We start from the raw sequence: 23,034 nt of genomic DNA on the forward strand, positions 1-23,034 counted from the left end.
CACAACTATTTAAATGTTGACTAAAAAACTATTAGGCAGTGTTGCCAGCACTTTGAAAAATTTGGTAAAAATTTTCCCAACTAAATTGTTCTACAAGAAATTAATCTGCACAATTGGAACAAAATGTCAGAATTTTTGGCTAAATGGCTTTCTCTTAGTTTTGATCAGACGATTTTGAGAAATAAGGGGTGGGGAAGGAGCCCTGTTGCCCTCCAATTTTTCGGTTACTTAAAAAGGCAACTAGAACTTTTAATTTTTAACGAACGTTTTTATTAGTAAAAAATATACGTAACTTAAGAATTAACTTACGTAACAAACTTTTATATTCTTATATTTTTATTATGTATATGAGGGGGTTTGTCCCCTCGTTAATACCTCGCTCTTTACACTAAATCTTAAGTTTTGTCCCAATTCTTTAAGAATAATCAATTTAACGAATCAGCAGTATTGCTAGTTCTGTTTTGCTATCGACCTTGCGGAATAATTCCCACCGAATAAAAATTTGTGTTCTATTTTCAGGTGGGGAAACATTTGCCAGGTAATGACATAACAATGCTTTTGGTTATGCCAATAGACTATCAAACCGGGTAGTGCAATACAGACAGGCTGGAATTAATTCTGCTAGCTTTTGCAAGCCTTCACGTAATTCTTATTCATTTTTTGCTGCTACTGAGAAAATGTTCTAGCGTTGCCTGTAGCTTTCACGACAGCCTTTATGCTTTAACTAGAGCCAAGTTTATGTAAACATCTTTTTTTTTATTATGACATTGAAAGTAAAAAAAGTGTGTGAAATAAAGTCTTGAATTCTTGACATTCGAGGAATTATTATAATTGTAAGTTAATATTCAACTTATTTTTATTAGTCATGTGCAGTCACCTTAATAATTTTAAAGCGCACTACTCAAAATATGTACAGTATTTGATAAAATGCAAATGCCGCATTAAACTTTAGAAGGTATACGGTAGTGGGGGGTAGCAAAACTCCAATTTGTAGCAATGTATGCTGTTGGATTTATTTATTCATCTATAGCAGTATTATCTAACCAAATTGATAATGCAACCTCACGTAACGTTTTCCTCGAGTTAACTGTGAAAGCTCAGTAGGATATTGGTGAATGGCATCTGATTTGGATTGCAGAATGGTGTAAACTATAAAGCAAAACGTTACGATTTGACATCACAATGTTAATCTATCTTTGATACGTGGATTGTTCCCAAAAAAGTGTCCTATACAAGAGGCTGCAATATATACTTAATCCACCTTTGATATGAAAGATTGCTCCTATAAAAGGATCCTATACATTAGGTTCCAGTGTGTACTTAATCCTTGGTATTTGGTAGTTTTTTCTGTAAATACTGGGCAGTGCCAGGGCACTTGATATGGCACTTGCTATTATGTAAATAAAGCTTTATACATCTCTAAAGTAGGTAAGTATGACGGCACTAGACCCTCAAAATCTAAACTGGCGGTGCTGAACTCTCTTTTGTGTCCCTTCAGCCAGGAAGTGTAATAGGGGGTTGGGGGCGAGCCAACCTGTGCTTTTACACACCTTTTCTTATTATCTTTCCCAGATTTCTCCAGGTACCCATTCAGAGCTGCGCCAACTTTGGCTGAGCTTAGAGAGTCACGCCACTGACCCTGTCCAAAACCTAAATAACCAGCCTGGTCGTGAATCGAACCCTTACCTCTCAGACAAAGGATTCCTCAACCCAGCGGACCAACCATCTCTACACGGCTAGCCATCACTTTTACACCTCTAGGTGAGCATGTCGCACTTTTTCAGCTGTAAAAACCTCAATAGTCGCCAATCCTTGAGGAGTTTTAGACTATAATTGTGTATAATCATCATTTTGCTTTCTATGATACTTAGACCCTTCTAGCCTGTATCCAGAGGAGGGAGGCTCCATGGTTTCCACCCTCGCCCTCCTCTAAAATTTGTTCCTGAGTCGTAAAAAATGCAGATTGACAAAATTTAATGCGTTTTGAAGACGTGTACTGTACCTTCCCCCAACCCCTCCCCCCATCCTAAACAAAAATCACTGACGGGACTTCATATATATGAAAGATTAATTGAAATGTGGTGCGTTTTTTCTTTTCGGTTTTTATAATCTAGTTTCATTATTAACCCACAGTTTAACCAACTTTGCGTTTGTAATTAACAGATACACATCCATCAATCAAGACTGTTTTTACTTAGCTATCCTGCTACTAGCACTAGTCAAATTGCATTCATTAGCAATATTTACGCGTCAGCAAGTAGAATAACTGATTGTCTATACTGCAATTCTATTCTGGTGAGTCTCTAGTCCCTCGCGGAGGAATCAATTTTAAAACTAAAATTATATTTAGTTTAATTTTCATTAAACTACGATTTGAGACCAAATATAAGCTTATAATTAATATTTTATCAAAAACAAAAAATAATTATAAGAGTTTTTCCGACTGGCATTACTTACAAAACAGCTACTGTATGTTGATAAGTAAATAGTAATTAGTTTTGGCGATTTCGTATATACTAATGAGTGAAATCTTAATATTTATAATTTGTCACTAAAATCAAACCAATTTTTGAAAAGCTTGCAGCAAAGAGAGTTGGACATCTCCCATCGCTCTATGCGAAGCTTGGCCAATGTTTAATGATAGGGACGTTAGATTAATGCAAACAAGAACATTACAATAAGGTCTTGGCTTTAACATAATATATAGTTATGCAAACTCGAAAAATAATTGGTTCACAGCGACTCCTGTACCGCTAGCAACCCTATCGGATATTGCCTTTCGGCATTCAAATATTTGTTAAGACTCATCAAGTGCCCCTCCCCACGGTAATCTTCAGTAAAAGGTGAAATATTATCTTGATATGAGGAGAGGCCAGAACTATGAAAATAACTAAGGTTGACTTGGGTACATAAAAATAAATCCTCGTGGTTTTTTTTAACAAGGTCCGAAAGCAATAAGAAATTCAAAGTTCGATCAAGTAAATACGGGCCAAAAAATCATATGATGCGAAAACATTTTCAATGAACAGCAGTTCATGGGCAACTTTAATGACATACTACTAAAACTACATCCGCAGAAAATAACATAAATTCCTGGACTAGCATAACAAACACGACCTTAAATTTGCAATAACAAGGGTTTGAAAGATAAAAAAAATTTTACTCGTTAAAAATTCATCTAGACTATCACTTTTGAGGAAAAGCTTCAGATTTCAGGGTATGGTAGTAAATACATCTCTTTTACAGAACTTTTTTTCACCATGACGAAAAATTTTTTTTAAAACGATGAAAAAAAAATCGACCAAGATAACTACTTATAAAATATCTATTTAGAAGGGTTTCAGGAAAAGAACCCTACTAATTCTACTCTTTGTATTTTATACACTACCCCCCTCCCTTTTTACCACTTATTGTCATATAGTAATTTTTCTGCTCGAATTTCCGCTATTAAGCTTCTAAAATTTTAACCGGACAACTTTACTCTAATTACAAAATGAAAATATATTGTAATTTACAATTTTCAAACAGTTCGTGGTAACGAACTGTAGTAAGGAGCGACCCAGCTCAATAGTAGCCAAAACTCTAAAAAATGGAATTTTGAATCAATAGCTTCATTAAAAGAATTACATTTTAATGCTGATTTTAAATATATAAGTTTAATCAAGTTTAGTCTTACCCATCAAAAGTTTCGAGCCGGAGAAAATTTGCGTTATTTTAGAAAATAGGGTGAAACACCCCCTAAAAGTCATAGAATCTTAACGAAAATTACACCATCAGATTCAGCGTATCAGAGAATACTACTGTAGAAGTTTCAAGCTCCTATATACAATAATGCGGAATTTTGTATTTATTGCCGGAAGGCAGATCACGGATGCGTGTTTTTTTTTTCAGGGGTTATCGTATCGACCCAGTTGTCCTAGAATGTTACGAGAGGGCTCATTCTAACGGAAATGAAAAGTTCTAGTGCCGTTTTTAAGTGAAAAAAATTGGAGGGCAACTAGGCCCCCTCCCACGCTAATTATTCTCCCAAAGTCAACGGATCAAAATTCTGAGATAGCCATTTCATTCAACGTGGTTGAAAACCTTATAACTATGTCTTTGGGGACAACTTACTCCCCCATAGTCCCCTTGGGAGGGGCTAAAAGTTACAAACTTTGACCAGTGTTTACATATAGTAATAGTTATTGGGAAGTGTACAGGCGTTTTCAAGAGGATTTTTTGGTTTGGGGGAGGGGTTGAGAAGAGTGGGATATGATGAGGGAGATTTCTATCGAGGAATTTGCCATGGGGGAAGAAAATTTCCATGAAGGGAGCGCAGGATTTACTAGCATTATTTAAACAAAAAATATGAAAAAATAAATATGAAAAAGTTTTTTTCCGCTGGAAGTAAGGAGCAGCATTAAAACTTAAAAAAACAGAAATTATTACCCTTATGACGGGCTCACCTCCTCCTAATACCCTGCTCTTTACGATAAAGTACTTTTAGTAATGTCAACCATTTATTCCACGGCTTTGTGATTCACGGGTCATTCTTAATGAATTGGGACAACATTTAAGATTTAGTGTAAAGAGAGAGGTACTGACGAGGGGGCGAACCCTCTCATATATGTAATAATAACATAAGAATAAAAAGTTCTTTACGTAAGCTCATTTGTAAGTTACGTATATCTTTTACTAATAAAAAGATTAGTAAAAAATTTAAAGTTCTAGTTGCCTTTTTAATTAAGCAAAAGATTGAAGGGCAACTAAACTTCCTCCCCCGCTCTTTTTTCCTCAAAATCATTTTTTCCTCAAACACAATATGAAAAAGCCATTTAGCAAAAAAAATAAAAAATTGGTATGCAAATTTCGTTTTAAACATTCCTTTGCGGAGAGTCAAAGTCAAAACATGCATTGATTCAAAAACGTTCAGAAATTTAATAAATAAACAAGTTTTTTCAACTGAAAGTAAGGAGCGAAATTCCACATTTTTGTAGATAGGAGCTTGCAACTTCTACAATGAGGTTCTCTGATACGCTGAATCTGATGGTGTGATTTTTGTTAAGATTGTATGACTTTTAGGGGGTGTTTACTCCTATTTTCTAAAATAAGGCAAATTTTCTCAGGCTCCTAACTTTTGATGGAAATAACTGATCTTGATGAAACTTATATATTCAAAATTAGCAGTTAAATGCAATTCTTTTGATGTAACTATTGGTATCAAAATTCCATTTTTAGAGTTTCGGTTACTATTTAGCCGGGTCGCTCCTTACTACAGTTCGTTACCACAAACTGTTTGATAACATATCAAGTACCCGAATGATATGTGACTTGGCAAGAACAAAATCTCTAACCACGCATCAATTCGTTGATTATGCAGGAACCGGAACAAAATGAACAATAGGGTGGATCTTTCGATTCCTTGTTCTCGAGGACATTTTGCCATGAAGTATTACAACTCATATGTACCTGTGTATAAGATCTAAGCCGGCTTAACGGTGCAGACAAATTGCGTCTGTATTTCTCAGTCTTTTTCCGACAAAATGGCAAATAAAAACACATGAAAAATATATCCTTGCCCTATATCCTAGCGGCACAGTGGAGAAGAAGGGGCCTGCTTATCCCTCCCCATGAAAAGACCCAAACCATATCTCCGCTGTTACGCAGAGATATATTCTGTTCATATCTCTGTTCGTGTCTGACACTCGGAAACTTTTCAGATAATTGCCAAAAACCGTTCGCTAGTATTTCAAACAGTTTGTGGTAACGAACTGAGTAAGGAGAGACCAGGCTCAATAGTAGCCTAACCGAAACTCTAAAAAGTGGAATTTTGATACCAATATTCACATCAAAAGAATCATATTTTTATGCTGATTTTAATATATAAATTTCATCAAGTTTATCTTAACAATCAAAAGTGACGACCCTGACAAAATTTGCCGTATTTTAGAAAATAGGGCGAAACACCCTCTAAATGTCATAGAATCTTACTGGAAATCATACCATCATATTCAGCGTATCAGAGAACCTTACTATAGAAGTTTCAAGCTCCTATCTATAAAATTACGGAATTTTGTATTTTTTGCCAGAAGACAGATCACTGATGCGTGTTCTGTTAATTTATTGCTAATTTATTTGCTTTTTTTCCTGGGGCGATCGTGTCGACCCAGTGGCCCTAAAATGTCCTGACAGAGTTCGTTCTAACGGAAACTAAAAGTTTCTAGGGTACTTTTTAACTTACCAAAAAAATTGGAGGGCACCTAGGCCCTCTCCCACTTTTTGTTTCAAAAAATGTGAGAAAGAGTCAAACTTTAGCGTAAAGAGCGATGCATTGAGGAGGGAACAAACCCTTTCATATACGAATAATTTCTGTTCGTTTTAATTTTTAATGTCGCTCCTTACTTTCAGTTGAAAAAACTTTTTTGTTTTTTCATTTAATTCTCAAAAGGACGATCAACAAGAGAATATAAATCAGGAGAATCCAAGTGTAAGTGGCCATATAATGCTCCATTGATATTCCCTTTGATAACACCTTAGCAGGAGGTTTTCGGTCATTATTTGAGAAGTTTGATCAAACATTTCGTTGTAACGAACTGGATTTAAGGAGTGAGCCGGCTCAATAGTAACCGAAATCTCTAAAAACGGAAATTTGATAACAATAGATACGTCAAAAGAATATGCTTTTAATGCAGATTCCAAAGCTATAAATTTATTAAGTTTAATGTTACCTATCTAAAGCTACGAAGCTGAGAAAATTTGCATGATTGTTGAAAAAGGAGCAAAACGTCCCCAAACGTTCAAGCGATATCAATGAAAGTCCCACCATTAGATTCAGCATGTCAGAAAATTCTCTCACTGAGGTTTCAAGCTTCTATCAACAAAAAGGTGGAATTTTGTGATTTCTGTATGAAGAAAGATCATGGATGCATGTTTATTTTCTCAGGGATGACTGTATCAAGCCAATAGTCCTAGAAGATCAAGAGAGGGCTCATTCAGACAGAAATAAAAAGATCGAGTGCCTTTTTTGAGTGACCGAAAAGACTGGGGGGCAACGAGTCCCCCTCCCTCGCCCGCTTTTGTCCAAAAAATATCTGATGAAAATTTTAAGGTATGAAAATACTTGCTTCAGTATAGTCGAAAGGATCAAAAATTTTGCCTTTGGGGATTATATGCCTCATAGTCCCTAGGGAATGGACTGTAAATCACGTAGTTTACCCATTGGTCACAAAGATTATTTGTTATTGGGAGATATACGAGCATTTTTTTCCGGATGAGGAGAATTTTCTTGGAAGATTTTCCGTGGGGAGAATTTTCGGTGCAGAGGAAATTTACGGGGGGGGGGGGGGGGTGTCCGGGAAGAAAGCAACTGGCATAATTTGGAAAACGGTCAGAACATTAAATAAACAAAATCAAAGCAAAATCAAAACTTGAAACGAATAGAAATTATTTGTGGGTATGAGGGTGGCTGCCTTTCCCTTAACCCTCTGTCGGTATGCTAAACTTCGACTTTTTACAGTTTCATTATTTTTATTCGTAACATAAGTCCACAAATACTTTTAAGTTTAAAAACCTTGTAATTATTAAACACATGAAAAACAATTTTCAGTGGATATTTTTCGAGGGGGGGGGGGTTCCGCGGGGGTTTGGATCGAAAATGAATTTGATTTGCATATCCTTTTCCAACTCTTTGGAAGCGGTATATACTCAAAATATGTTAATTATGTAAATGCAAGATGAATGAAAACTTGATTCAGTCTTGGATTATTGTAGAAAGCATAACGTTTGAAACAATCGATGTTCGCTTTTATCGGTTCAGTGCATTATCGTGGTTTTCGATTTATGGACTGATTCCCACGATGAATAGCAATTATGAGAGAGGGAATTTTCCGGGGGGATGGTCCTTGGGGGATTCTTACACAATGTTAATTTAAAAATAGAATCGTTCTTAATACGCCAGGGGAGGGGATGTGGGCAATAATTTTCCTCGAAAGTTCTTAAGCAAGAAAATCAGCTGCTTTGATGTTTTTAATGAATTAACTTCAATAGCTTCTATTCCATACTTGGACCAGTTGCGACATTTGTATTTATTAATATTGGTGGTGGTTTTATTTGTTTTTAGTTTAGTAGTTTTTTTTTATTTTTTTTATCTTTGTCTCTCCTGTGCTGAGGACGCCTAGTTTGTATACAGGCAAAATATCCGCATTGTTTTAGCCTTTCATCTTTTCTCTCTACTGTCCGCAGTCTCGTTTGTTCTCTTTTCATTGAGGTTTACCTCTCTTTATTGATAATTATCCTTGGGGGAGTTTCATGAGGGGTAATTTTCCTTGAACTCTCTTTGTCTCGAGATTGCAGAAACGCACAGAGAGTAAGCAAGTTGTCATATAAAAATCCAAATATCGTATACAAACGTCATATATAAATGAATATGCCACCTCTCTGACAAGAATACAGAAGTGGTTTAGGGGGGACAGAGAGGGCAATTGTCCTGGGCGTAGAAATTTTAGGCAAATTTCCAAATAAAAAATCTAACTGTTAAAGTAATTTTGTAATTTTATTTTTATCAAGATAAATAGAAGACGCAGTTAATAAATGAAAATAATACGTAAATTATAATTGGTTAATAAGATAAGTTAAAAAAAGAAAAATATTAATAATTAAGATAATAGATAATAAATAAAAAATTTGAACAATAAATCAAAAAATTACTTATTAATTGAATTAATTAATTAATTAATTGAATTAATTAATAGAGAATTAATAGAGAGTGAATCCAGTACGATTCTGTCAATCACGTATCAAGGACATTTGTTTATTCTATCCACCAAGCTTCATCCCGATTCCTCCACTTCAAGTGTTTTTCCAAGATTTCCCCCTCCAACTCCCCCCAATGTCAAAAGATCTGGTCGGGATTTGAAATAAGAGCACTGGGACATGAATTCCTTCTAAAAAATCAAATTTCATTACGATCCGATCATCCATTCGTAAGATAAAAATACCCCAATTTTCATGTTTTCCAAGAATTCCGGTTTCCCCCTCCAACTCCCCCGAATGTCACAGGATGTAGTCGGAATTTGAAATTAGAACTTTAAAGCACAAGATCCTTCTAAATATCAAATTTCATTAAGATCTGGTCACCCTTTCGTAAGTTACAAATACCTCAATTTTCAAAATCACCCCCCCCCCCAATTCCACCAAAGAGAGCAGATCCGGTCCAGTTATGTCAGTCACGTATCTTAGACAGGTTTCTATTCTTCCCATCCAGTTTCATCCTGATCTCACCGCTTTAAGTATTTTCTAAGATTTCCGGTCCCCCCAACTGCCCCCCCTCCAATTACGCTTGATCCGGTTGAGATTTAAAATAAGATATCTGAGTTACGAGGTCCTTCTAAATATGAAGTTTCATGAAGATCCAATCACTCCTTCGTAAGTTAAAAATACGTCATTTTTTCTTATTTTTCAGAATTACCCCCTCCCCAATTGAGCGGATCCATTCCAATTATGTAAATCACGTATGCAAGACTTTTGCTTATTTTTCCAACCAAGTTTCATCCCAATCCCTCCAATCTAAGCGTTTTCCATCATTTTAGGTTTCCCCACCCCAAACTTCCCCCAATGTCACCAGATCTGGTCACGATTCAAAATAAGAGCTTTGAGACACGATATCCTTCTAAATATCAAATTTCATGGAGATCCAATCACCCGTTCGTAAGTTAAAAATACCTCATTTTTTCTAATTTTTCAGAATTAACCCCCCCCCCCAACTACCTCAAAGAGAGCGGATCCGTTCTAGTTATGTCAATCATGTATCTAGGACTCGTGTTTTTTCCCACCAAGTTTCATCCCGATCCCTCCACTCTAAGTATTTTCCAAGTTTTAGGTTTTCCCCTCCAAACTCCCCCCAATGTCACCAGATCCGGTCGGGTTTAAAATAAGAGCTCTGAGCCACGATATCCTTCTAAATATCAAATTTCATTGAGATCCGATCACCCGTTCGTAAGTTAAAAATACCTCATTTTTTTTATTTTTCAGAAATACCCCCCCCCCCCCAACTACCCCAAAGAGAGCAGATCCGTTCCGTTTATGTCAGTCATCTATCTAGGACTTGTGTTTATTTTTCCCACCATGTTTCATACCGATCCCTCCACTCTAAGCGTTTTCCAAGTTTTAGGTTTCCCCCTCCCAACTCCCCGCCCCCGTCACCAGATCCGCTCGGGATTTAAAATAAGAGCTCTAAGACACGATATCCTTCTAAATATCAAATTTCATTGAGATCCGATCACCCGTTCGTAAGTTGAAAATACATCATTTTTTCTAATTTTTAAGAATTACTCCCCCTCCCCAACTACCCCAAAGAGAGCGAATCAGTTCCGATTATGTCAATCATGTATCTGGGACTTGTGCTTATTTTTCCCATCAAGTTTCATCTCGATCCCTCCACTCTAAATGTTTTCCAAGATTTTAGGTTTCCCCCCCTCCAACTCCCCCCAATGTCATCAGATCCGGTCGGGATTTAAAATAATAGCTCTGAGACACATTATCATTCCAAACATTAAATTTAATTAAGATCCAATCACCCGCTCATAAGTTAAAAATACTTCATTTTTTCTATCTTTTCCGAATTAACCGGCCCCCCACTAATTTAATCTGGTCCGGTCCCTGATACGCTTGCCAAATTTCATCGTCCTAGCTTACCTGGAAGTGCCTAAAGTAGCAAAACCGGGACTTTAGGTTTCCCCCCTCCAACTCCCCCCAATGTCATCAGATCCGGTCGAGATTTAAAATAAGAGCTCTGAGACACAATATCATTCCAAACGTCAAATTTCATTAAGATTCAATCACCCGCTCATAAGTTAAAAATTCTTCATTTATCTATTTTTTGCGAATTAACTGGCACCCAACTCCCCCCCAGATGGTCAAATTGGGAAAAAGACTATTTCTAATTTAATTTGGTCTGGCCCCTGATACAATTGCCAAATTTCATCGTCCTAGCTTACCTAGAAGTGCCTAAAGTAGCAAAACCGGGACCGACCGACAGACAGACAGACCGACAGAATTGGCGATTGCTATATGTCACTTGGTTAATACCAAGTGCCATAAAAACTAAACAAAACAAAGCAAAATTAAAAGGAAGAGAAGGCAAAACTATAAAACTATAAAAGTTGAGGATATGAAATAAACAAAAATTAAAACTCGTTTTCTTAACTAATAGCTTTTAAATTTGGCCTACGGCAAGTTTATACAACCTATGACATCCTAAAAATTTATAATTCCAGCCGATAAAACAAAACACTGAATTGAGGGGGGAGTTTGGTGTGAGCATTTGAAACTTACAGGGCTTGTTGTGAGGGAGGCTGAATTAACGAAAAGGCAATATTTGCAGCCTAATACTATTGATTCTACTGCTACTAATGCTGTTACTATTACTACCGTTACTACTATTACTGCTACTAAAGCTAAGAGTATTAAGTCGAAAATTTTGGAGAATAATGAAACAATATTGAACTAAATGGAAAGACACTATGCTTATACGGGTTTTTAAGAGGACGTATTAAAAAATGCTTCAGTAACTGCTTATGGTATTAAGCTGAAATGTTCAGTGTGTGTTCAGGGGGATGTTGTAGAAAGCCAAAGGCGCTATTTGCATACTGCTACAAAGGCTACTAGAACTATTGCTACTACACAAGCTAAGGGTATTAAAGTGAAGCTTTCAAGAAATATTTAGACGGATTTTGAAGCAAATCCAAAGGAACTATTACCATGTGGAATATAAAACGGGTGAATAGAAATGTCTCAGGAATGACTTACATTAATAAGTTGGACTTTTCAGGTAAGCTATGGCGAATCTTGAACTGACCAAAAGGCACTATCTATACTATTAATACTAATACTACGATTCCTGTAACTAATGACACTAAGGGTATTAAGTGAAACTTTTAGGGAATGTTTAGAGGACTTTCAATTAAACGGAAAAACTATGTGCATACAGATTTTTAAAGGGGTATATAAGCAATATCACAGGCAGAGCAGCATTATCATAGATAGCAATATCATATAAGCTTTTAAAGTGGCTTATTTAATTGGAAATTAAAAGTTACTGTTCCCTTTTTAACAGTCAACAGTAATTGGAGGGCAAGCAGCTCTCCTCCATAGCCCATTGATTCTCCAAACGTTTCATACTAGCTGACTTAATCTTTTTTTCTTTGATTTTACTTCCTGGATACTGTCAAATTGCGTTTAAGACGGTTATCAATAAATGCTTCCCCTGATTGGTAGGTGTTCCCAATGACCAGCAAGAGAGGCGGCTCTACTTTGTATGTGTTTATAAGTTTATAGTTAATCCTTGCCCAAGTTCACGAATGTCAAAGTTGGCCTAGTTACCCTCCAATTTTTGGTTACTTTAAAAGGCAACTAGAACTTTTCATTTGCGAACGTTTTTATTATTAAAAATACACGTAACTTACAAACTAACCTACGTAACGAACTTCTAAATTCGTATGTTTTTATTAAGTATATGAGGGGGTTCACCCCCTCTTCAATACCTCGGTATTTGAAGTAAAGCTTAAATTTTGTCCCAATTCGTTAAGAATGACCCCTGAATCACAAAGACCGGAAAATAAATAGTTGAAATTACTGAAAATACTTTAACGTAAAGAGTGAGGTATTACGAGGAGGTACACCCCTCATATGCGCAATAATTTTTGTTCTTTTCAAGTTTTCAAGTTTTTTTCATAATGATGCTAGAAAATTCTGCACCTCCTTCATTGAATTTCTCTTCCCCCATGATATGTTCCTCCAAGGAAAGATCCTCCCACAAAGCCCACTCCCCTCAACCCCTCCCTCCCCCCCAACGAAAAAAAAACCCTGAAAGCCTATGTACACTTCCCAGTAACCATTACTATGTATAAACATTGGTCAAAGTTTGTAACTTGCAGCCCCTCCCACGGGGCTGCCCCTCCCGCCTATCCTCCCAAGATGGTCGAATCGGGGAAACGACTATTTATAATTTAATCTGGTCTGGTCCCCGATACGCCTGCCGTCTTTCATCGATTTAGCTTATCTGGAAGTGCCCGAACTAGCGAAACCCGGACCGACAGACAGACAGACGTACAAACCGACAGACAGACAGAAATTGCGATCGCTATATGTCACTCGGTAAATACCAAGTGCCATAAAAAGTTTTTTGAAACTGAGACTGACCAATTAGGTGACATTGTTGGTTATGGTCAAACGCGTAATAGAGATGTCAATTTTGAAACAATAGTAAAAAAAGAAATCACCAGTGCAACAGCACAAACGCACATCACAAGGCCGAACATAAAAAACATAATACAAAATATACAATAAAATATAAAAAATATAATAAATAATGAATAATAAATAATATATTAAGTATAAAACATATAAAAAAAAGATTCCTGCCAAAACCAGGAATTTTGCATGATTTCTCCCAATTTTTTTTTCCTTTGACAAAAAGTTTACCAAATGCCAGTAAAGTTGGGGGGGTCAATGTGCCTCTCCCCCCACTGGATAAGACTGTCCAGTTAGGCCTATTCCTAATTGTGACTTAGGCCTGTCAATATTATTCTCTAAAATGCCTTTAAAAAACCCTTCACTAACCTTGTAAGGTCGAAAAGGATATAACGCCAGAAATAGTAGAAAAGAGACCACACCTTTTTCTATCTTTTAAATCACCTTAAACATCTAGATAGTGGCCTCTTATTTTTAAAACTGAAACTGGCTTTAGAAATTTTGAGTTATCTGAGGTTTCAGGTGTATCACCATACTCAGGGGGGAGGGGGTCCGCGGAATTCGTATAAACCACGTACATAAGAGAAATGGCTTGTGAATAAGCTCTTAAGCATCTCTCTATGATGTTCTAGTAACCCGCTAGATCTGGAAGAAGAAAAAAAGACCGTTTTAACATTTTTAACTTTTAGTTAGATAAGATAGATAAGATATTTATTTCAAAAAGATCACTATCACAAGCCCTCTAAGGGCCGAATTCAGACTTCGGAGTCTACTAACAAAGCAAACAAAGCAAAAAACACTAATAATAATGAATAATCAAATTATGAGTCAAACAAAAAAAAATCGGTCAAACTAAACTTGAACAAATACAAGTCAGAAAAAAAGGGAAGGGGTCAAAAAAAATCTAATAATACAGAAAAGAACAAGAAATAAACAAATATATCTACAAATTAAAAGGGACAGTAAAAAAAAGTCCAAAAACTCACAAAAAAAAGAACGAAGCATAAAACACACGAAAAACACTTCTGAATTAAAAGAAAAACTAAACCAAAACAGCGGGGGGCAAGCAAATTAGTGCAACGACCTAAAATACCTCACATGAAAAAAAAAGAGGGAGAAACTAGTTGGCTATTTTATTTATTTTTTCTGTGATGAATGGGACAAAGGTTTTTTCATATCTGGAAGTAACGCAGCGAATGGGGGACAAAACTGGGATAGGTTCAGAAACAGCTCGAGGCTGTCGTAATCTGGATGGTGAGTGACGTTTGGGGAAAATACTTGCCGTCCGAGGGTTCGTTATTGCATTTTTCGAAAAACGGAAGGCACAACAACGACCTCCTTCGCTCAAGGGTTTCCAAACTAGCTTTTTTAAAGTTACTATTACCCATAATTACTATGGGCTGTGGTTTGCTCTTTACTAGGTCGTAGCTAATGCTTCAGCCATGACAAAGAGCTCATTGCAAATTCTCCCGAGAAACTAGTTAACATTGAAATCTGTGAAATCTAATAGATGGTAGAATTTTTAAAAAACCCATTCAATGCAAGCAATAGCCTTCAACTGAGGCATTAAACATCTACGATGGTGTGGTAGCATGCCAATGCTTCAGTAGCTAAGTGATGAGCAGACGATTTAGGAAACTTACTAAGGGGCTGGGAGGGGTTTTTGTAAACCTCCGGTTAAGGGTTCTGGAACCTAAATATTACAATAGTACCTGTTTTGTACTTCAAAGCTTTTCCAATTAAGTTGTGGGACCAGAAGTGTTCTTTTCAGTGCTATATCGCACTTACGAATGGTAAAACTACCTTCGGTGGTCACAACAGAAATTTCTGTTTTCACTCCCGGAATAGAGCTAAGATCTTTCCCCACTGATTGGCTGTGGGACCGCCGGATGTTAACGCCTAGTCTAGAGATGTCTTTTGAAACTCCGGGCAACTAGTGTCTATAAAGGCTGTGTTTCTGTAATTCTAGATTACAAAAATATATTGTTTACATAAAGAATTAAAATTACATTATTAGCCATATTAATTATTTATAAAAATCTTTATTACAAAAAAAAAAAGAATTTTAAAAGTTTTACTAATGTATCGTATGGTGAGCAAATTAATTTGTAAAAATTTAGATTTCGATTTCAGAATTGTATTCTTTATCATGTTGAGGCTTAGTCGACATCCCCTGGTATATAAAATAAAAACTAACTTGGCACTACAGCTATTCAATTTTATCCTTATTGTAAATAAAAATTAGGAGCGGGAGGGGTCTATTAAAATATATAATTCAAAATGTAGGGGGAAAACTTTTTTTGTCAATATCCCTGTCAATTTTGTTTTGTTTTCCAAACGAACATAGAATTATTCTCAAGTAAAAGAGAATTATTCACAGATATGCAAATACATATTTTTGAATCTAGGGGAGTCGTCAGACCCCCCCCTCCCTCTCTCTCTTTCAAAGCCACAGAGATCAGTGGTCCCTTTATTCAACTTAGCTAATGCTAATGCAAAATAAGACATTTTTATAATAGAAAAAAAGGGCGAAGCATGCTCCTCTGATGGAATTTATTTTTAAAAAAACATCGATTTTATGAAATTGATTAATTTAAAAGAGCACTAGATCCATAAGTATATTCATTGGAATGAACCTCTAGAATCTATTATTATTGTAAATGAAACCTAGGAGGGGCTAAAATATATAATTCAAAATCTAAGAGACAACTTTTCTGTTTTGTCAATATTTCTGTTAATTTTGTTTTATTTTCGCAACGAAAATACAGAGAAATGGAACATTTTTAACAGATATGCAAATACACATTTTTAGAATCTAGGGGAGCCGTTGGATCTAAGCGTTTACCCTGCCCCCTTCCCGAAAAACAGCCTCCCCGACAGAAAATATCCTCTGGGAATATACCCCTCGCAAAAATACCCCCTTGGAAAGTATCTCGAGCAGAAAATACTCCCTAGCAGTGAATTCCCCTTGGAAAATCTCCCTCTCGGAAAGTACCCCCTCATGGAAGATACATCCTCGCTGAAAGGAAATTATTCCAAAAAAATTTTCCCTACTGGAAATTCTCCAGACAATTCTTTCTCCCGGCAGGAAACTTCACTGCAAAAAATATACGTATATTTCCCAATAACAAATACTATCTATATGCATTGAACAAATTACAAAACTTAAAAAGGCGCTTAAACTCCTACAATGGGGTTCTCTCATTGTTTTGTATGTAGTTAGGGAGAGAAATGCCTCAAAGGGGGCAATTTAGTGCCCAAACTTACCAGTAAAACAAAGTGTGAAATGCCAATTTGTCTTTAATCAAAGAAGAAATTTTTTTATATCGAAATAAATTAAATTATTTAGAATGCCTTAATTTTACCGTAAATTTCTAAAACAACCCTTGCCAGTCTCTCATGAACTTCTATGTTGTATACAGCTTAAACTTCAAAATACACAATTTCTGGTGAATCAATATATACTATGTGACGAAGACTGCCGGATTATGAGCATAGAAAAAACAACAACTTAGCGTTCACCCTTCTGTGAGGATCATCCAAAAAAAATTCGAAGTCGCCTTGACCCCTCCTCCTCCAAAAAGTGTGCATTACTCGGGCCTGTGCCTCCGAGATTGGGATTCTGATTCTCTGCGAATTTCGCTAGACATACTTGTTAACTTGATTCAACTTTTGGTGAACTAAAATATACAAATAAACGAGTTTGACATAAAAATAGTTTTCTCTAGAGTTAAAAAGTTCGTGGTACAGAGCTGTAAGTAAGGAGTGACGTGGCTCAATAGTAAACGAACCACTAAAAAAATATCGGGAAAGGGCTTATTCAGACAAAAATTGAAAGTTCTATTGTACATTTTAAGTGACCCAAAGTATTGGACGGCAGCTAAACCCCATTTTACGTCCTTTTCCCCGCAAAAGTCGTCTTATCAAAATATTGAGATAGCCATTTTATTCAGTAAAGTTCAAAGCTACACATTCAGTATAGCTGAAAGGGTTTGAAAAATGTTATTTTATCAGGAAATATTCAGTATCCAAAGGTTATTATTTCTACTTGGAAGGCTGGCATGCAGTGGCGTGATTTCGTCCAAGATCCTGGGGGGCAGAGTTGGAGCCAAGTTTGCCAAGTCAAGGGAAAATGACAGTGACACATGAAAAACGAGCCATATTGCATCATGAATGCAAAAATATAGGTCTACTAAAGAAAATTGATCTGTCTCGGTGGATGCTTGAATTATGTAGGCATATCTTAATTATGACAAGATTTTTCAAGTCGCTAAATTTCAGCTGGGGGGTGGGATTGGCGTCTGGGGGCCAGTCTCACCCCTGCCCTGGTATGGGTGAGAAATAACTGGTTCAAATAAGTTTAAATTAGAAAAAAGTGTATTAAAATTATAAAAGCTCAATTATGAGGACCAAAAATAGCAAGATTCTCGAGCCTTTTCTCTTATTTACACATATAGAAACGTTATTTTTATGGACTTGTAGCCTCATTTCCAGAAGTAGATAAATTGTTACATACTGTTGTTTTGATATTTTAATAAATTTTAATTTTACGGCTTCAGGAAATCAACCAAGATATATAAAAGAGAGACAGAAGGTCAACAGAAAATACTGATTAGGATATCTCACTAAGCAAATACAAAGCGTCGCGTTCAGAATTCTTACTCCCACGGGGACACCATACGTGTTCGTCTATTTTTCTTTCCTTTTTTTGCAAAGACAATATCGGTACTTTTTTTCGGGAGACTATTGCACGATAATACACAATAAATCCACAAAAAGTATATCTTCCAAATTCAAATAAATATTTTTGGGTGGGAGGGGGGTCATAAGCTCTCCAGAATGAGAGTAGTTCTACAAATATTCTAACTTGAATAGAAAGAGAATGTAAAATAAATTATATCTTTTGTAGAGGTTACAGCTGCATCGGTAAATTCTGTTCATTCACGATAAAAATCTATATTTTATAACTAGGTAATGATTGTTTCCAAAAAAAAATCCTTTTTCTTCTGTTTACTTGAAATTCCTGCCTTTCCGAGCCATTGAGTTAATTGTAATTCTTTTTCGTTTTTACGACAAAAGTAACTGAAGGAAACACTTTGATATTTTTAAAGTCCAAATTTTATCTTCTTTGTAAAATATTATTTGTTCAAATGTTTCAGTCCCTCTCTTTCTCTGTCTGTCTCTCTCTCTCTCTCTCTCTCTCTCTCTCTCTCTCTCTCTCTCTCTCTCTCTCTCTCTCTCTCTCTCTCTCTCTCTCTCTCTCTCTCTCTTTCGTTTATAGCAGAGGGCAATGAGGTTTCAGCACCCTTCCAGAAAACCTTTAATTACAAAACTTTAAACTAGTGCATGATTTAAAATGTAATGAAAATTTTCTGAAAAGAAAACATTTTGTTCAAACCTTGGAAACAAACAAAATTATGACAACAAAACAAGCAAATTTTTTTCAAACAGAATTATGGAAACTACGGCAAAGAATTATGAAAAACGGGCCGCGCAGAACTCATTACATTAAATACCTTATCTAGCCCCTATCCACTCTATATATTAAATATATTATAGAAAAATACAAATATAGTAGTTTTATTACTCAAAATAAGCAAATCATAACCAATTGCCGAGGCAAACCGATTTTTGTCACATCTTACAGAGCAAATTCTTGAGTGTGTTCTGAATAATTAACAAGTACCTTTTCTCTTTTTCTCACTGCGTACTTTGGAAGGTGTATGTACTCATTTCTTAGCACAATTAATACTAATAATATAAATATGGTCCACTTAAGAGAAAACTCCCGTATATGGAATTAATGGCAATCAATTTGCAACTTTATCTTAGCACCATGAGGGAGTTACCTCATCCTCAAACTATTCTACACATTGATATACCCTAATGTAGATACGAACGAAAAAATTTGGTTCAAGCGAGGATTAACTTCGAGAAAAAAAAATGCAAATTATATGAGAAATACTTAACAAATTATGGTTAAAATTTCCGAACTCTGGGGACGACATGGGCCCAAAGACACCCCATTACACATGTCTGGCACAATATTTATATTACAGAGGCGGAGTTAGATCTTTCTCGGGGGTGGGGGCAAATGTAGACTTTGCTGCCCCCTGCCGCATCATCAATACTGTAAATGCCCAAAAATATTACAATTGAAGCTTGTTTGTCATCCCCCGAGGCGCTTAACCCCTCAAGCCTTATCCTAGATTCGGCCCTGATATATTATTCTATTTGGTAAATAAGCCTTCTGTTTTTGCCAACAAAAGTAAATGGCAGTCAAATGGATGTACGAAATCTTCGTCTTAGAGACCCCTCAATTCTTTAATTTTTAAAACCTCTTCTACATTTACTTGCAATTTCTGCCTAAATAGATTTAGATACGAAGACATTGTAAATGCATTAATTTTTTGTATTATTCCATTAATCAAACGAAAGACTAAATTACAACCCTTCGGGTTACTTGTGACAATAAACGCATTTTTTTTCTTACATACATTTTCTTTAGAATGTATATAAAGTAATGTGAGGTATTCTTTAATTAGATTAGATCCGACTCGGATTACAAAAATATGATGAATCAGGTTACACTCCTAATGAGTGAAGCCTTAAACCTACATGACTAAGATTAGGCTAAACCCAACTGATTTCTCTGTAATGATAGAGACTGAATTTCGAACAATTTGATGAAAAAGATTACTGTCGTACTTTTGACATGGATTTGACTCTACTCTCGTAATAAATTGTAATCATTCGATCTTAGAGGTGACATTAGTATTTTAATCTATTGTTCGTTGTTTGCCTAGCTGGCGGGTGTATAAATGTTTGATTATTACCAATAGAATACACGCAGGAAACTTTGTAATAGTTTCAAACAATGTATAATCGTCGTTTCTGCAGTATGTACTCCTAAAAGGTGACAATTTATAGAAATTGAAATTTTTTAAAGAATATTATGTGAAACTTAGAATAGCTAATATTAGAATCTTTGTGGCTGTGAAATGTGTCACGTCTTTAGCTAGTGAAATGTGTTATTCTTTTCGGCCATTTGTGGAAACTTTTACAATTTTGAATCTTTACGACTGTACGTTTACCAGTGGATGGAGATTTTTTTTTTTTTTTTTTTTTTTTTTTTGATATGTCAATGTCCAATATCGCCCAACACTGTATAATCGTCGTTACTACACTCCCAAAAGGTGACAATGTACACAAATTGAATATTTTTTTTTTTAAGAATATTCTGTGAAACTTAGAATAGCAAATACTAGAATCTTCGAAAAGAAAGTTTAAGACATAGGTCAACACCCTCTAAAAACCCTTTTGGTTCTACAGCCAAGCTATATACTACTAAGAAACTTATACTTTAGCTAATTATAGTTGTTTATATTTTTGGCCTAATAGTATGAAGTATAATTTAAAACACAATACCTGGGTAGAGATTTCGACTTGCCATTATTTTATGATGACCATAGGTTTAAAAAGAACGAAAACTTAGCAGTGGGTGCAGACTTTGACCTAGTGTTCAAGGATCACCACTCACTCCCAAAAATGGATCTTCAGCCCTAATTAAAGCTGAAAACGTGCTTAGTACCGGTTTCCACCTCCCCATCCCCACCCCAGAATACTGACTTCTCACTAACCTGGAAACTGCTTATCATAACGATCTTTTTTAATAATAACGAATAAATGGGCCTAGAGCTCAAACCATTTTCCAGGAAGGTATTATTACGAAACAAATAGAGTTCCAACAGGGATAGGCCCCTTTATTAGACAGAGAAAAACAGATAGTGAAGTTACGAAGGGGACGCTTTTTCTTTGGTGACAGAGGAATAGACGGTACGACATCTATTCAAAACATAAGACAAATTCGTGGCCTTTAAAAAACCTTATAAAATCGGCCTTTTCTTTCAAATTAAAACCACTTCTAAAGTTTTTCCGTTGGCTTGAGTTTTATTTTGTTTTAACTATTTATATGTATTAATTAGTATCTAATTAACAAAACTTCTAGTAACGGACAAAGAAATTTCAGTCATGTCTGGTTTTGCAACCTTTTGTTCCTGAAATATATATATTTACTTCTACCATTTCAAATTAATTCTCTAACTTTAACTATCAATGGGAACTGGGGCTGAATTGTTTTGCCATATGAACGTTACCTATTCACCAGCGGGACTTTTTGTAAAGAGTAATTATTGCCTAAAATGAATTTTCAAGCGAAAAAAAGTGTCGGTACTAACAAACACCATTCGACGTAAGATGTATGTATTTTGCTCGCCCCTTCTGTGTTTGAAAAGTGGTGTTTATGTCGTTATAAAATTAAAGAATGCTCTTACAGGCTGGCGATGTCATATATATTCGACTTCTTCAGCTTGGACGACGGATCAACTTCACATCAGGGAATTGCTTTTTTGGCTTAATACGCATTGGTGATTGACTGGGATTTCTGATAGCCATTTTCCTTATTGTGATAGGAACCTGCCTTAATTATTCAGATTCGTTGATAGAAAATTTTGCTGCTTGTGATAATCTTTGTTCCTTTTATGTTTTAATTTTGCCTTTGCGTCAGACAATCTTGTTTTAACTTGCTATTGTTGTCAATGCATAATAGATGTACAGTCTAGGGTGGCGAGTACTCAAGTATTTTTAGTCCAAGTGTTTAATTTTTGCCTGATAATTTCATTTTTGGTCCTATTGAAAGGACAAAGGACATTATTACGAACTAAAAATATTGGCCCTTGTATAAAAAAGAATTTGTGCATTAAAAAAATATATTTGTTGCCAAAAATATGTTTTACACGCATATGAAATGAAGAAACAACTTCAGATAAAATTTAGACTATCACACGCAAAATTGTTTTAAAACCAAAATAGCTACGGGAAACTTTTTGGAAACTTAAGGAATTAAGACACTTTTTGAAAACATTTTAGACCTGCCCCAAACTATGTGACCATACCAATCAATTTCCCACGAGTCCTTGCACGAAGGTTTTTTTTTCATTTTTTGTCATAGCTAAAGGACAATTTTATAAGCTTATAATTTGTGTTTTATACCCCTGTCAAATAAATAAACACTTGTGACTCAAATGTAGACTCTGGCAAATATCAGAGCTTTTTTCAAAAACAGAAGAATCTGATGGAAACTCTTGGTATAATTATAAATAACTTGGTATAAATTCCTTTGTATAAGTAACATTACCAACAGTTTTTTCAAAAGTTTTTTTTTTGGTCCTGTCGAATGTTTGTCTTTATTCATTTACAATTAGGGTTTTACCCACGTACAAAGTAAATAAGTCATGGAGATTAAATTTAAAGGCGATATGCTATTAAATTGCTTTAGAAAACATAACAAATTTTGACACTATTAAACAAAATTAGCATACTCATTGATAATATATAAACGTAGAAGATGATGAGGAATTTTTGTATACAGTTAATGAAATATTGTGTATGCAGTGAAATATACTGTAACACAAAGAAAATAAATTTTTCTCACTCAAAAACTCATAGATAAAATATTAATCATAGTCAAAATATGAAAAAAATGATAGTTTTAGCTTCATTACCTCACAAAGATTCAGCCAAGATTGACTTCATTTTATTTCAAAGAATATTAGATCGGTTCTAAAATCTTGGAAAAGTTTCTAAATTTAAAATACAGCTCTTACACTCCGCAATTAACAGGCGCTCGAAAAAATACAGTCAATTTGATTTATGATAAGTTTCCCAGAGAAGGGAAAATGAATTGCGGTTTTTTTTTATCCTTTACGATTATATGACAGCCAAAAAAGACAATGCTAAATAAACAAG

At 35.4% G+C, this 23,034-nt stretch overlaps 1 long non-coding RNA gene and 1 other non-coding gene across 2 annotated transcripts; one reads left to right on the top strand and one right to left on the bottom strand.

The window, feature by feature from the left end:
• Positions 1-786: 786 nt before the first annotated feature.
• Positions 787-22,311, top strand: LOC136040103 (uncharacterized). The gene is made up of 2 exons (XR_010620623.1): positions 787-1,761; positions 21,563-22,311. It is a non-coding gene; the product is annotated as an uncharacterized LOC136040103 (long non-coding RNA).
• LOC136040467 (U5 spliceosomal RNA) lies at positions 2,765-2,880 on the bottom strand. Its single transcript, XR_010620752.1, has one exon. It is a non-coding gene; the product is annotated as a U5 spliceosomal RNA (small nuclear RNA).
• Positions 22,312-23,034: the final 723 nt, after the last annotated feature.

Source organism: Artemia franciscana, chromosome 20 (assembly GCF_032884065.1).
Source record: "Artemia franciscana chromosome 20, ASM3288406v1, whole genome shotgun sequence".
Lineage (NCBI taxonomy): Eukaryota > Metazoa > Arthropoda > Branchiopoda > Anostraca > Artemiidae > Artemia > Artemia franciscana.